Raw genomic sequence first — 13,885 nt, forward strand, 5'->3', positions numbered from 1 at the left:
GTGTCTCACCTACAACAAAATTGGGGAAGTTTTAAGATAATGGGACATGCATATTCATGAAGCGGCTCAGAGGGTAGGCAGAGTCCAAGTTTTACTTGATTGAAATCTTGAGGGTCAGAGAACATCAGCATCATCATCTCTCGGACTCCAGTTGATCTGGTGAGAGCAGGGATTGAAATTCTGCACAACTACTCAAGACAGTATTGTATGCTCATCTTTGCCATTGATACAGCTGAGGGCCTTTACAACTGCTTTGTTATCTTAACTATTGTTGCTTATCTTACGTTTGCTAAGTTTGTCCTTTTGTTCTCTTAAGATCCTTATTACTGAGACATGTACTGAGCACTGTGGCCAGGCTTAGAATATAAAATGACCTGGGCCCAGAATGGCTTCTCTCATGTTAAGAAAGCCACGCGTGATTCTCATTCTCTGGGGACCCTCACCCCATGATCTTCCACTGGCACTTCCTGGCCTTGCTCACCCCTCCTCAGGAAAGCTGCCTTGCCTGACCTCGGAGACCCCGGTTGCTCTTCTGATCCCAGCAACCGCCCAAACCCCCCACAGTAATCCCATTCACTACTTTCTCTTTATGTCCAGATTTATCTTTCATTTGATGAAGGAAGCCTGAATTAAAGCAAATTTTGTCAGAAGGCTCTGGGACTCTTAGATGAACTGGCTTCTCACACTATTCTCTGTCCTTTCCCAGTGATGGCCACGGTTTTGGTTTCTGCTCCTATAATTGAACATTGATGGGTGAAATAATTCATGATCAAACTGGGGAGTTTCACCTTCCTTTTAGGAAGATCTCCTCTAGAGTATTTTCTACCTAATTCAATTCTAAGTGTTTTAATAAAGTTCTTTGCTGTTCAGCTTCTTCTATAGACCTGAAAACTGAACTGTTGTAGTAAATCTAACTCAGGGGATTTTTATGAGATACATTAGAAAATGTAAACCACCTTCACTCTAAAAATTGATGGATATGGTTTGCATATTAAAATGATTGGGCTCTCTATAGCGTGATATTTTCTACTTAGAAGTAAGTTGGGTTTGAGTTTGTGATATTCTGGTTAGAATGCTGGTTTGGAATCATATAGGTTTAGGTCCTGATTTCAGTTTGCTATTTTGTAGCAGCAGACTAACTGATTTAGGATCCCAACTGTTTCATTTGAAAATCATAAAAAAAAAAACAAAAACACATATCTCAATTGGTTGTTGGTATCATTGAATGTGGGCAAAGTGCTTAGCAGACTGGTTAAAGAAAGAAATACTATTATAATAATTAATAAGGTACTTAAACTTTTGTCTATTTATGTTTTTATGTTTCTATAGGATTTTCAGTCTTTTCTCTTTCAATTTAGTTTTTAGGCCACACCCCATGACATGAGGGATTTCAGTTCCCCAACCAGGGATCAAACCCATCCCTCTCATTAGAAGCATGGAACTTTCCAAGCAAGGGACTTTTTTTCAGTCTTCTTCTGCCACCTTGCTCAATGGAAGAAGGTCTCTTGTCTCTGGATGGAAAGTCTGGCAGTTCTATGACTCTCCTGGTACACTTTAATATCTTCAAAGTCCTTTATTAGTTTAAGTTATAAAACACATCCTCAGTTTGGAAACCAGGCTGTCTAGATCCAGGAAATCTTGATTATACAGTAAGCCAGCATATGGGGTCTGGGTAAAGGATATATGGAATATCTGATATGTGTTTTTTTTCCTTCATCTCTAAGCCTGGCAGGTGTTTGTTACAAATTCTTCCTGTCCTGGAGGGTTTTGTTGGTTCTTTGGGCACCAGTGGCTTCCCAAGTAGCTCAAACAGGAAAGAATCTGCCTGCAAGGTGGGGGACCTGCGTTTAATCCCTGGGTCAGGAAGATCCCCTGGAGAAGGTAATGGCAACCCACTCTAGTATTCTTACCTGGAGAATTCCATCGATAGAGAAGCCTAGTGGGCTACAGTCCATGGAGTCACAAAAAGTCAGACACAAGAACCCTGTCCTGCTGTTCAGGAGCTTTCTCCTCCAGCTCCATTAACTGTAAATGGATTTCCATTTCTGCTGGCCATTTCCTTCTGGAGCAGTTCCTTTAGAAACTGGAAGTCTGTGGCCAGCTTGTCTCTGATGTTGTTTCTCCTCCAAGAGAGTCTTCTTGGACAAAATTTGACCAATAACCCCTGACCCTCCACTCCATGCTGGCTCTCACTCCTTTATGATCCCTACACGAACCACAGAAAGACCTGCCCATCCTTGAGCCCTACAGACACTTGTAATGAAAAGTCATCCCAAAGCAGTTTTTTCTTTTCCAGGCTCCATGCCCTAAATCTTTTGCTCTTCAGGTATCAGATAGAAGTCAGACACTAGCCTCCTGTGTCCTTTAAGCCTCAGGTGACCCATTTCAAGGTCTGTGTGATTCTGTTGAAGTTGTTTCCTCTAGAACCAAGGGAGAGACACTTTTCGGCTTTGCCTCAATGCTGGCGAGCCATTCAAAGACATAAAGCTGGTTCTCAGCACAAAGCTTGCAACTTCCACCAACTAAGTTCTTCTACTGCATTCTTAGATATCTGGCATCTGACAACTCACAGTTTGAGCCCACTTTAATGCCCTCCTCCATTATTTATTGTCTATTCAGCTCAGTAAAAATAAATACATAGATTACAGGTGTAATTATTAAAAACATGAGCTCAGCACCTGAAATGAGTCTGTCAGCTGATGTAAGAAACTTCCAAAAGGCTCAGGGGGGGAAGTAAATTAAGTGAAAGGAAAATAAAAGGGTGAGTCTTAACACCCAGTTCAAATTCCAGGCTAGTATCAGCATCACGGATGTTAGTGAAGCAGGCAGGACCAGCTTTAGTGAAAATTTTAGCTTCCTTCTAAACTCATATTGTCACTGATAGAACACAAACAGTAGCCACTAGTTGAATAGGCTTTCTTAGCAGACATTGTGCTACACACTTTTATATTCTTTATCTCCTTTAATCCGCAACGTCATTCATAATGTCAGAGAAATGTAATAATGTGTCCAGGACCACATGACTAACAGACTTAGAGGCAGAAAGTTCGTATCAGCTCTGTCTGGATCCATAGCCTGAGCTCTTAAACACTGTACGGGTTGATGTTGTTTGAAACCCTTTCCCAGGTTTTGCAGGAAATTTGTCGAAGGTCTTGTGTCACAATTATACCCTCGGCAGGCTCAGTGTGAGGAGGAAACCATGTTCTGAGAGTTTATCCAGTAGTTTTTCTTACGTTTGTCTGGAGAAGTATCATGCCATGTCATCCATTTAGAGGACAATATGAAGTTTTTCAGCTGGTCCACCAAGGACACAGTCAAAATCAATAATTTGGTAACAGATTCAAAAGCTACATTTTGTAAACATGAACAGCAGAAAATAACTTCTTACCTCTTTTGGGGAAGAATCAGACAGCCTAACATTAGCTAGAGGGATAGAGATTATGCAATAAACATCTAAGTATACAGAAAGAAAAAGTGGGAGAGAGAAGGAAGGAAGAGAGGAGGAGGGATAGAAAAAGAGAGAGGGAGAGAGAGGGGGAGAGAGAGAAGGCAACACATTTAGGAGCTGGAGAGAAAATGATCGAGATCATCATTCCTAAATTCTGCTTTTCACAAGGTCCCACATGATGTTAACGCAGGTCTGTGATAGAGTTCTAAGAACAAGTGTTTGCAAAACACTGGATTAAAACACTGCGAGTTGGTGAAGGACAGTGAAGCCTGGCATGCGGCAGTCCAAGGGGTTGCAAAGAGTCAGACACGACTGAGCGACTGAACAACAGCAGCTATGCTACAGTCTCTCAGTCTTGAACACATGGTTCAGCTCTCTAAGCAGGGGACACAGTTTGCTGTCGTTTCACACTCTCTTGATCATACAAGCCTTCTTTTCCCTCCATTCACCCGCCCCTCAGAAGGAGCAGATATCACCAAGGGTCAGGGCTCCAGGGACGCTTCTTTGAGAAATGCTGGTCTTTGTGACCACAGGAAGGAAGCCATTGCTCTAATCAAGCTTTGTTAATTGTGACTATTGGAAGAGAGACTGAGTCAGAATCGCAGGGGTCTTTTCTCCTAAAGACATAAAGTCAACATGGTTTTCTGGTGAGAGGGAGTGTGCTCAAGTCAGATGTGTCAGCGGTAGGGACGCTGCATAATGAGGCCGCACGTTCAAACTCACCATCTGATGTGCATACCCTGAGACGGATGGCAAGGCTCAGGCTTCTCTTTGAAAGTTTTAAGTGACAAATGCTTATTTTTGGCACCAAAAGTCACGGTCTTTTTTAGATACTGATTTCTCAGCTGAAATAACTCACCATAATGATATGCGCAGACCGTACCCCACAGATCAGCTTCCTTCTGCCATCTGCAAATGGAGCATAAACAGGAGGAGGGCATTGGGGTTACCATATGCAGCTTCTTTCAGGAAGAACCAGAGAAGCGCAGATGTTAGCAAGGGGACTGTCAGGGGGCTTTCTAATTTATCCATTATTTTACATTGCACAGTGCTAAAGCAGTGATACTAATCTCATTTTGCATTAGAGGATTAGGAGTAAGCTCTTCTGGTAGAAGGTATTTCTTCATGCAGCTTTGGTGAACAGTGTAATGAAGGTCTTCCACAGAAACTGACTTTACTGGGTTCCAAGCCTTTATTCCTAGACCCACTCTTCACGTGGCTGAGCCCAACAAAATTGTCATCTGTCTCAGATTCATGCTGGTAGCTCAGAGAGTGAACAACCTTTTGCTGTGACCCTTATAAGCTACCTCTGAAGTCACTGGGCCATCCCCCATCTTCTTGGATAACCCTACTGTTTGAGCAAACCCTGAAATCATTAGCTTTCAAAGCTCTTGTTAATTGTATGTGGAAGTAGTTCCTGGGATTTCTTCTGAGCATCAGTGCTTCAGCCCTGAATCTGAGAGATTCCAACCAAAGGAATTAAGTAGTTCTGTTTAAATAAGTAACAATATAGTCAAAAGTAAGTGATATTAACATTGATAATCTCAGATATTCGGTAAATGGGTGGCATACTATTCCTTGTTTTTCTCTGAATTTTCAATGACATTAAAAGTCCATTATTTTACATATGTATAGTATTTTTAAATTTAGCAATTGCCTTTGCTTGCAGTATCACAGTTAAATCTTATGAGAAGCTGGTGAGGAAGGTGGGTTGAGTAGTTGAAGCCCAGCCATGTGATTGGCCCCAAAGCACTAAAAATGGCAGAGCCTGGGTCCCACTTGAAGCCATGATGTTTCAAAAGTCAGCTCACCCTCCATGGTGCACGGCATCTCCTGCAAAGTTTATGCTTCCAGCCATTTACTTTTGTTACTGCTTGAAAGGCAGGACTTTGGAGAAATAGGAGGACAGTTAAGGGATTCCTGTGAATTCTTAGTATGTCTGTGGTCTGGTTACTTCTTCAGTGTGTGATGAGCCTGTGAAAATATTCTTTCTTTAAAATATGTAGTAAAAGCAGTGATAGTACTACCTAATTTTATTGAATATGTGGCTGTATGCCTGGTGCCACCTTGCATGCATTTAAAAATCGTAACCATCAAGACAGAGTGTGGTGGGGAGGGAGAGAAGGAGAAAATATTAGTTTCCTCAGTTACAGTTGACTAAACTGATACAGACTCTGAGAGATTAAACAACTCCAGTAAGGCCATTTAGTTACTTAACTGGTGAGTGGTGATGCCAGAAACAAAATCTAAGAATTTGTTCTGACTGACTCTGAAAGCCTAGAGTTCATAACCACAGACCCAGGAAAGACAAATACCCTGTGTACGGGCTGCCAGTCCCCATTCCTGCATCCGTTGCAGGTGTTGTTAATCTATTCTGGCACTTTTTTTTGGACTACCTCATTGGTCTTACCTTTCCCACACAGCTATTAGTATATAATTGGAGTTGGCGTGCAATGTGAGTTGCCATTCTTCCATCAACTATACTGACTTCAAAATTCATACTCTAAACTGCTGAGATACACTTTGAGGAGAAAAAATAGCTAATGTATTTCATCATCAATTATTATTACTGTGTCACTATTAATATCACATAGGGATGTCTATATATGTATTTTAGCTGGTGCCAGGTCAGAAAAGAAGGGAAGGATTGTTCATTTGGACTGCACTGCATATTGCCACAGTGATGATCACAGAATTTGTTTAGTATGGAATATGCATTTTTAGTTATTTGGGCAAGTGACTCAGTGTTACCAGTTCCAAAGTATAAACAACACTTTAGATACCATGTGTCCAACCATCTGCAGGGTTCCAGTGTAATATGTGTTCCAGTGAACTTAACTATACAACTGGGAGTTGTGCAAGCAATTAGTTGCTGTCTCCTTGTCCTTTGATTTCACCAACACTGGCAGAGAAGGGAAGAACTTTGTAAAGGAAAAAGGACAAACACAGATACATACTTCTCATGGGTGGAGTCATGAATGCTACGGTCATTTGCCCACAGACCCAAAGAAAGTGCAAGCATCCTGACATCTTCAGAAGGAGGTTCAGGTCTTCTGTGTTTCATTAGTTTCCTCAAAATCCTTAAACTATAAATAATGGAGAACTGTCCACTCAAGTGAAGCCCCGCAGTGGACTGCAATTAGAAGCGAGTGTGCAGAATTCTCCACCACTTGTTTCCCTTATAATGAGTCCCAGACATTTCTGTGAGAAAGGCTGTACACAATTATCATTTTTGACGTGATGACTTCAGTGGGAGGATGGAGGAAGTCGTGATGGCCATTAGGGAAGCTTTGTGTCCGGCAGGCTAGAAAGATGTGAGACCTCTGGTGAGATGAAAAGCTCAATAGTTCCACTCAAAAGCTGTTTTCCTATAACTCGTGGTAGAGATAGTAGTTAAGACCTTGAGATATTTTATAAATATCATAACATAAATCATCAGTTCAGTTCAGTCACTCAGTCATGTCCAACTCTTTGTGATCCTATGGACTGCAGCACACCAGGCCTCCCTGTCCATCAGCAACACCCTCTCCATCACCGCTCCAGCGCTGAACAGCCGCCAACATAAATAATAAGGGATTTATTTTTATTGTAAGCAGTTATGGTTATTTCTATGCTGACAGTCCTAGCCATTATCTTACTTGCTTTCACACATGATAATCATTATATCTTACAAATACTTACATTTGATTTTACATGTCCAGCAACCATTTGTCAAGAACCTATTTTGTTCCTTGTTATTTTTAGATTTTCTTATTCATTCCTTCCACAAACCTGAAAGTTAGATATCATTCCAGACGAGAAAACTGAATTTCAAGGGACTCACTAGATCATACAGCTGGAAAGTAGAGCGCCAGGTCTTGAAATCTGAAAGACCAGATGCCTACCTGCCTATGATATTGGAGGCTACCTTTTGCCTTCACCACTATAGGTAAGCGATGTGATCTTGGGCAAGTACCTTTCTCTGAATATGTTATATAAAATAATTATTTTTAAACTACTTTTTTTTTTTTTTTACAAAGGGATTCTAATCCTGAACAGTGACAAATGTAAGGGCACAAACCAACCACATTAAAGAGATTACACATACACATTATATCCATAGTTGCATATATACACATGTTAAATACATATATATATAGATATATGGATTAAATATAGATAGGAAACTATGCTGTTATCTATAATTTAACCATATGCTGTAACTAGCATGGTGACTTTGTGGAACTTATTTTCTTAGATTTCAGTTTCTTCTTGAATTAAATGTGAGATGACCAGATCAGAAGTTCCTAAGAATGGTGAATAAACTGGGTTTCAGCAAATTCTCCAAACCCCTGTTTAAATGCAAAATTGTGTATATGAGCCACTTTGAGAATTTGACTAAAGCTATTGCAGATTTTCCCCAAAAATAAAGCTATGCAAACAGATGCTAGGCTTTTATATAGGTCAGAATCTTAACTCCTAGGATATGAACTCCAAAGGTTTGACATTCTATCACTATAAAGTGCTATCTTCAAAATGGGTTTATTTAGAAATGACCATTTTAAAAATTAGTTATACTGCTATTTTTTTCCTTTACAATTTAATATAAATTGTAGGAAATATAGTATTCTTAATATGTGTAGAGGATATTTTGGGACATTTTATACATTTTGACACATACTGCCAAATTGCTTTTTAAATGTTTTACCAGTCAGTGTTATCAGGAGTTATAAACAATTGACCATCCCCCTTGCCAGTTGTAAATATGATGATCATTCTTCATCTTTACCAATCCTATGGAGATTAACTGTGCTGTTTCACTGCATTTTAATTTTACTAGTATTGTACACTATTCATCTGTCAAAGATTTGAATTTATCAAAGCTACAACCTCAGTTGTAAATATTTCTAACATCATGGCAAAAGCTGAGAGTGAAGAATATTACCCCTCTGAAAAGTTACAGTTTCAGGAAAAAGTAAGAACGTAGATGCTTTCTCTCTGGAAGTAACTTTCTCTTGTGTAACTCTAACAAAGTTCTATGTTGGTACAATCTGCATGTACACTAGATGTCCCCAATAACTAAAAATCTTCCTAAAGATCTGTGAAACAAGAGGCTTGGAGGATCCTGAGGAGTAGGAGAGTTTAGAAATGGTCCACAGTAATCGGCTGTACACATACTCTTCTGTGGTTGCTGGGAAGATAAAGAAATGGCATATAGCTTGGGTTAGAAACAGATTAAGGATTTGGAAGGATTTACGAAAGGCTCGTGTTGCTTACTTCAGTGCAAAGAGACTTTCTGTTTAGACTTGGAGAGAGCAAAGAACTGTGAGATTGCTCTGCAACAGAACCAGAATAGATGCTGAAGCAATTTTCCAACCATTTTAGAACTTCTCAGAGGCCGTGAAGATTAGCAGTTCCATTTGCTTAATTAAAAAAAAGAATATATATATATATTTAAAATAGAAAGTAGAGCAATTTTTCCTAAATCAGCATTTCTTGATATATAAAAAAAGAAAACAACTGTCAGATATTATAAAACATTGAAATTTTATATTACTGTGTTGTGGATTTGAGACCATAAATCATCAAGGGGGTATGCTATTCTTAACATTCTGAAAGTCAGTTTGGTACTATGAAAAGCATATTCAGAGAAATGACTGATGTGATTTTATTATTTCTGAATTTTTCTCAATTATAATCGGTTGTTTTCAAATTTTGGCAGTGTTGTAGGTCAGTTATTCTTCAGGTGGCATCACCTGGCCAGCAGGTGAAGCAGCAGCATCTGGGAACTTTTAAAAATGTAAATTCTTAGGTCCAGCCCCAGATCTGCAGAACACAAAACTCCAACGATGGAATCCAGGACTCATGCGCTGAAAAGCCCTTCAGGTTGACACTAACAATATGAGAGGTGGCGAATTCCATTAAGGTATTTAACTGTTGTGTACTGAAGGTAAAGTTTGACCTGGGTTTGAAAATGTTTAATTTGTATTAGACGTCAACTCAGATTTCACCTTGTCATCTTTCTTAACAAAATAATTTGTTTCAAACAACACCTTACCTTTAACTGCAGAATTATCAACATGATCATAAGTACATCTTTCAGTTAACACTTTTTAAAAAGTGTTTAATAATGTTGTACTGTGATTTGTACTTTGCATATTGGCTATTTACACACTTGAAGTCATTTTTATCTTCACAACAGACTGATGACAGAGGTATTACTAATTTAGCTATGCAGATGTTCACTAGAAAATATTTTTTCCTTATACTGGGGGTATTTCTAATTACAGAAAAAGGAGGAACTATCAATTTGTTTGGTGGTGGTTTAGTTGCTAAGTTGTGTCCGACTCTTGTGACCCCTGGACTGCAGCCCGCCAGGCTCCTGTCCTTGGTATTTCCCAGGCAAGAAAGAATACTGGAGTAGGCTGTCATTTCTTTCTCTGGGGGATCTTCCAGACCCAGAGATAGAACCCCAGTCTCCTGCGCTGCAGGCAGATTCTTTACCAACTGAGCCACCAGGGAAGTCCATCAAACAAAATATCAATTTGTTTAGAAACTGATAATAATACAAACAATTCAGAAGTCACTTCTCTTTCTACAAAAAAGGAAAAAATGAAAATAAGCTGTTTTTCCCCATGTCCTAAGAATTTATTGTCATTTTACCATAAATTAAGATTTGAAAAATACCAATCCCTTAGAAAAGACCTATGTAATTGACAAAGCTTGAATTAATGAAGTTCAGTAATGACTGTGATTTAGAAGTGAAAGAGTAAAGAAGTAGATGAAATGAAAGAGTAAAATCTAAGTAATACATATACATGTTTCAATCTCAGACATGTTTCGATCTCGAAAACTGCCTTCAAAGAAAAAAGATACCTTGAGTATATACAGCATGGGCTCTGTACATAAAGTTTATATCCTTGTAAAACACTCCCATCTAGTGGTTGATTCTTTTAATTACATCTTTTATTAAACTAGGACAATTATAAGATGCTTCCACTGTTTAAATCAAAGAAGTATGTGTTTGTATTTTACAAATTAAAGATAATACATTTCAATTTAGAATGTAAAATTTATCTTATATTTGCTGCATGAAATTATAAAATAAATGTCTTCACCATGAAAATCATTCTACTATAGATTGTAGTGCAGTTAAGTTCTTTGTATGTAACTTGCTGAAATTTACTCCCCCCCCAAAAAAAAAAATCTGTATTGTCTCTTATAACTGGAATTACTGAGTTAATGATTACTTAGCCACCTACAGAACAACTTCCTTTCCTGAAAGCAGAAGGGAGGAGGGCATGGTGGCAGCTTTGGAAAAGATTGGTTTCCCCACGATCAGGCCTGCTGTGTGCAGTTCTGTATTTTTACTGAGGCACCTGTATATTATTTTTTTAAATTGAGATATAATTGACATTATTTTCATATATAAAACATCTGACTTAGCTTTATATGTATATTGAAATTATCACCAAAATAAGCTGAACATATTCTAAATGTATGCATGTTTACAAAATGTAAACAGGTCTTTTTTGAAGTATAGCTGACATATTATGCTTTTGAACTGTGGTGTTGGAGAAGACTGTTGAGAATCCCTTGGACTGCAAGGAGATCCAACCAGTCAAGCCTAAAGGAGATCAGTCCTGAGTGTTCATTGGAAGGACTGATGTTGAAGCTGAAACTCCAATACCTTGGCCACCTGATGTGAAGAACTGACTCTTTAGAAAATACCCTGATGCAGGGAAAGATTGAGGGCAGGAGGAGAAGGGGACAACAGAGGATGAGACGGTTGGATGGCATCACCGACTCAATGGACATGAGTTTGAGTGAACTCTGGGAGTTGGTGATGGACAGGGAGGCCTGGCGTGCTGCAGTCCACGGGGTCACAAAAGTCAGACACAACTGAGTGAACTGAACTGACATATTATAAAAGGTAAGTTACAGGTGTACAACATTGATATCCACCATTTTTAAATGTTAAATGCCATCTATAGCTATTATAAAATATCGACCACCTTCCCTGTATTGTATAATGTATCCTCAAAGCTGCTTTATTTTGTGCATGATAGTTTGTAACTCTGAATATCCTATTCCTAGGTTGCTTCTCCCCAAGGTAACTGCTAGTATAGTTTTTAATATCTGAATTTTTTTCTTTTCTGGTATATTTACTCATTTGGTCTATAGATTCTACATGTAAGTGATACCATACAGTTTGCTTTTCTCTGACTTATTTCACTTAGCACAGTGCCCTCCAAGTCTGTCCATGTTGCTACAAATGGCAAAAAAAAAAAAAAAAATAATAATAATGTGTTTTTTTTTTTTTTTGCAATGTAATTACTCTCTAATCTGTGGCTCACCCACTCAGGAATATGGGACTTGACTAAATCACCAGTCTACCCTGCCTACCTGTCTCCTTGAGGTGTGTACTTTGTCTTCAGTTGTAGATGATTTTTTTTTCTTGTAGGTTCCAGTCTTTCATCGTTGGCAATTCTGCAAATGTTTGTGATTTTGATGTGACCTTGTGAGAAGGTGAGCCCAGGGTCTTTCTACTCCTCCATCTTGTCCAATCTCTCCCAGATCAGTGAGTTTTAATAAGCAGACTAATCTGGTTTTTTGCTTACTTTTATTTCTTCTTTCCCATGTGGTGCTTAAGCTCATTCAGTTACTCAACAACTATTTTTTTGAGAACTGTTTCATGCCGGGGCCAATTCTGGGTGTCAGAGCAGGGAACAAGATAGGCAAAGTTGCTTTTCTCATGGAAAAAAGCATGTTCACATTGTAGTAGGTGCAGAGAAGACAAAAATTAAATAAGGATATCAATTAGTAATGACTGCTTTGAAGAAATAAGGAGTAATGTAACAGTCCTTGACTACTTCAGAGTTAATAATCAGAAACATCTCCATATAAGTGAGCTTTAAATAGACTATAAGCCCGTTTATAGAAGATTTGGGGGGACATTTCAGACAGAAAAACAGTAGGCAGGTCGGTAAAGTACCTCACATATGGTCATGTGGTTAAGAGTTTAGAATCTTGGCTGAATTCACTGAGAAACCATTAATATAATCTGATGTATACTTTGTAAGGCTTTCTGGGATTGTTTGACAGATTTCAGAGGACCACAAAAATGAAGCAAGAAGACCAGCCCTAAGAAATAGATGTCTTGGTTTAGAGTGGTAGCAATAGTGGTAAACTCTGAGTTTAAAAGTATTTTAGAGTTACAATTGATAGATGATGTGAAACACGGAGGAACAGTGGGTCCAGGAATGCCTTTCCGGCTTTGGGTTTGAATGACATAGTGGATAATAGGGTCATGTATTAAGATGGAGAACCCAGAGAAAGAACAGTTTAGAGGTGCTAGTGGAGATTGTTTCATGTATCTGGACTAGCATCTTCTCAAATGCATTCGTTATTTGGAATATCTCCTGTGACTATTTAACAAATATTTTAAAAATGTCCCTCAGATGCCAGAGATTATGCTAGACAGTTGATGTTTCATAAAAAAGAAGATGCCCTTATAGAATTTCTGGACTAATCAGAGTAATAGACATGGTAATTACTATAAAAATGCAACAGTGACTAGTACAAATATTGAGAGGTAAGTAATCATCCGATACACTAAAAAAATGTGATTTGACCGAGTTATGAAAGTTTGGGGAGGTTTCTCTAAAGAAATGACATTAAACTTTGAAACAGTTAAGTGATTTTGTGAAGAAGTAAGTTTAAAATGGTCATGACAGGAAGAAATTGGCCAAATACTCAGAGCTGATAAAAGCTGAGTCTTAGCCTGAATTCCTTAAAAGAGCCTGGAGCAGTCAGTATATGGACTACTAATTTATTAGGGAGTGCAGTCCCCATAAACTAGTATTAGGCACAAGGGAAAGGGAGAATGAAGCAGGAAAAAAAAAAAAAAACAATTAATAGATTCTATTCAATTGGCCCCTGTTAAATGCAAATGACTGATCTAATCCTTGGGACGATCCTGTATAAGGGATGTGGGAAGGGGCATGAGACAAGAAAGAAGGTTGGAATTTACCTACCAGTATCCCTGTATCACTGTAAAACCCTTACTCTGTGGGGTCTTAATTCCTCCATGAGCAGGAATAGGGACCAGGCAGGATTCCATGGCATCTCATGCCATAGTGGCAAGGGAAGGGCTTTCTGGAAGAGTTTCATCATGAGCACTCCCCTTCATTTCCACCTGGATTTAGTCTGTCATTCATGGAGAGCCACTCACTCCAACTGCGGCCGGTACAAGACTGACAGCAACTCAAGAATCCAAAGCATGGCTTAAGAAGCATTTGATACAATCACTGTAACAGGAAGGAAGGAAGGAAGGAAGGGAATGATGGTAAACCATGGGATTCAGGACCTGAGGAGGAATCTGACCTTGCTGGATAATGAGGAGCAATTAAAGACTTTTTGCTGTCTCTTAAGAACAATGGAAAGTCACGTGGGGCG

Source organism: Bos taurus, chromosome 22, assembly GCF_002263795.3.
Source record: "Bos taurus isolate L1 Dominette 01449 registration number 42190680 breed Hereford chromosome 22, ARS-UCD2.0, whole genome shotgun sequence".
NCBI classification, from domain to species: domain Eukaryota; kingdom Metazoa; phylum Chordata; class Mammalia; order Artiodactyla; family Bovidae; genus Bos; species Bos taurus.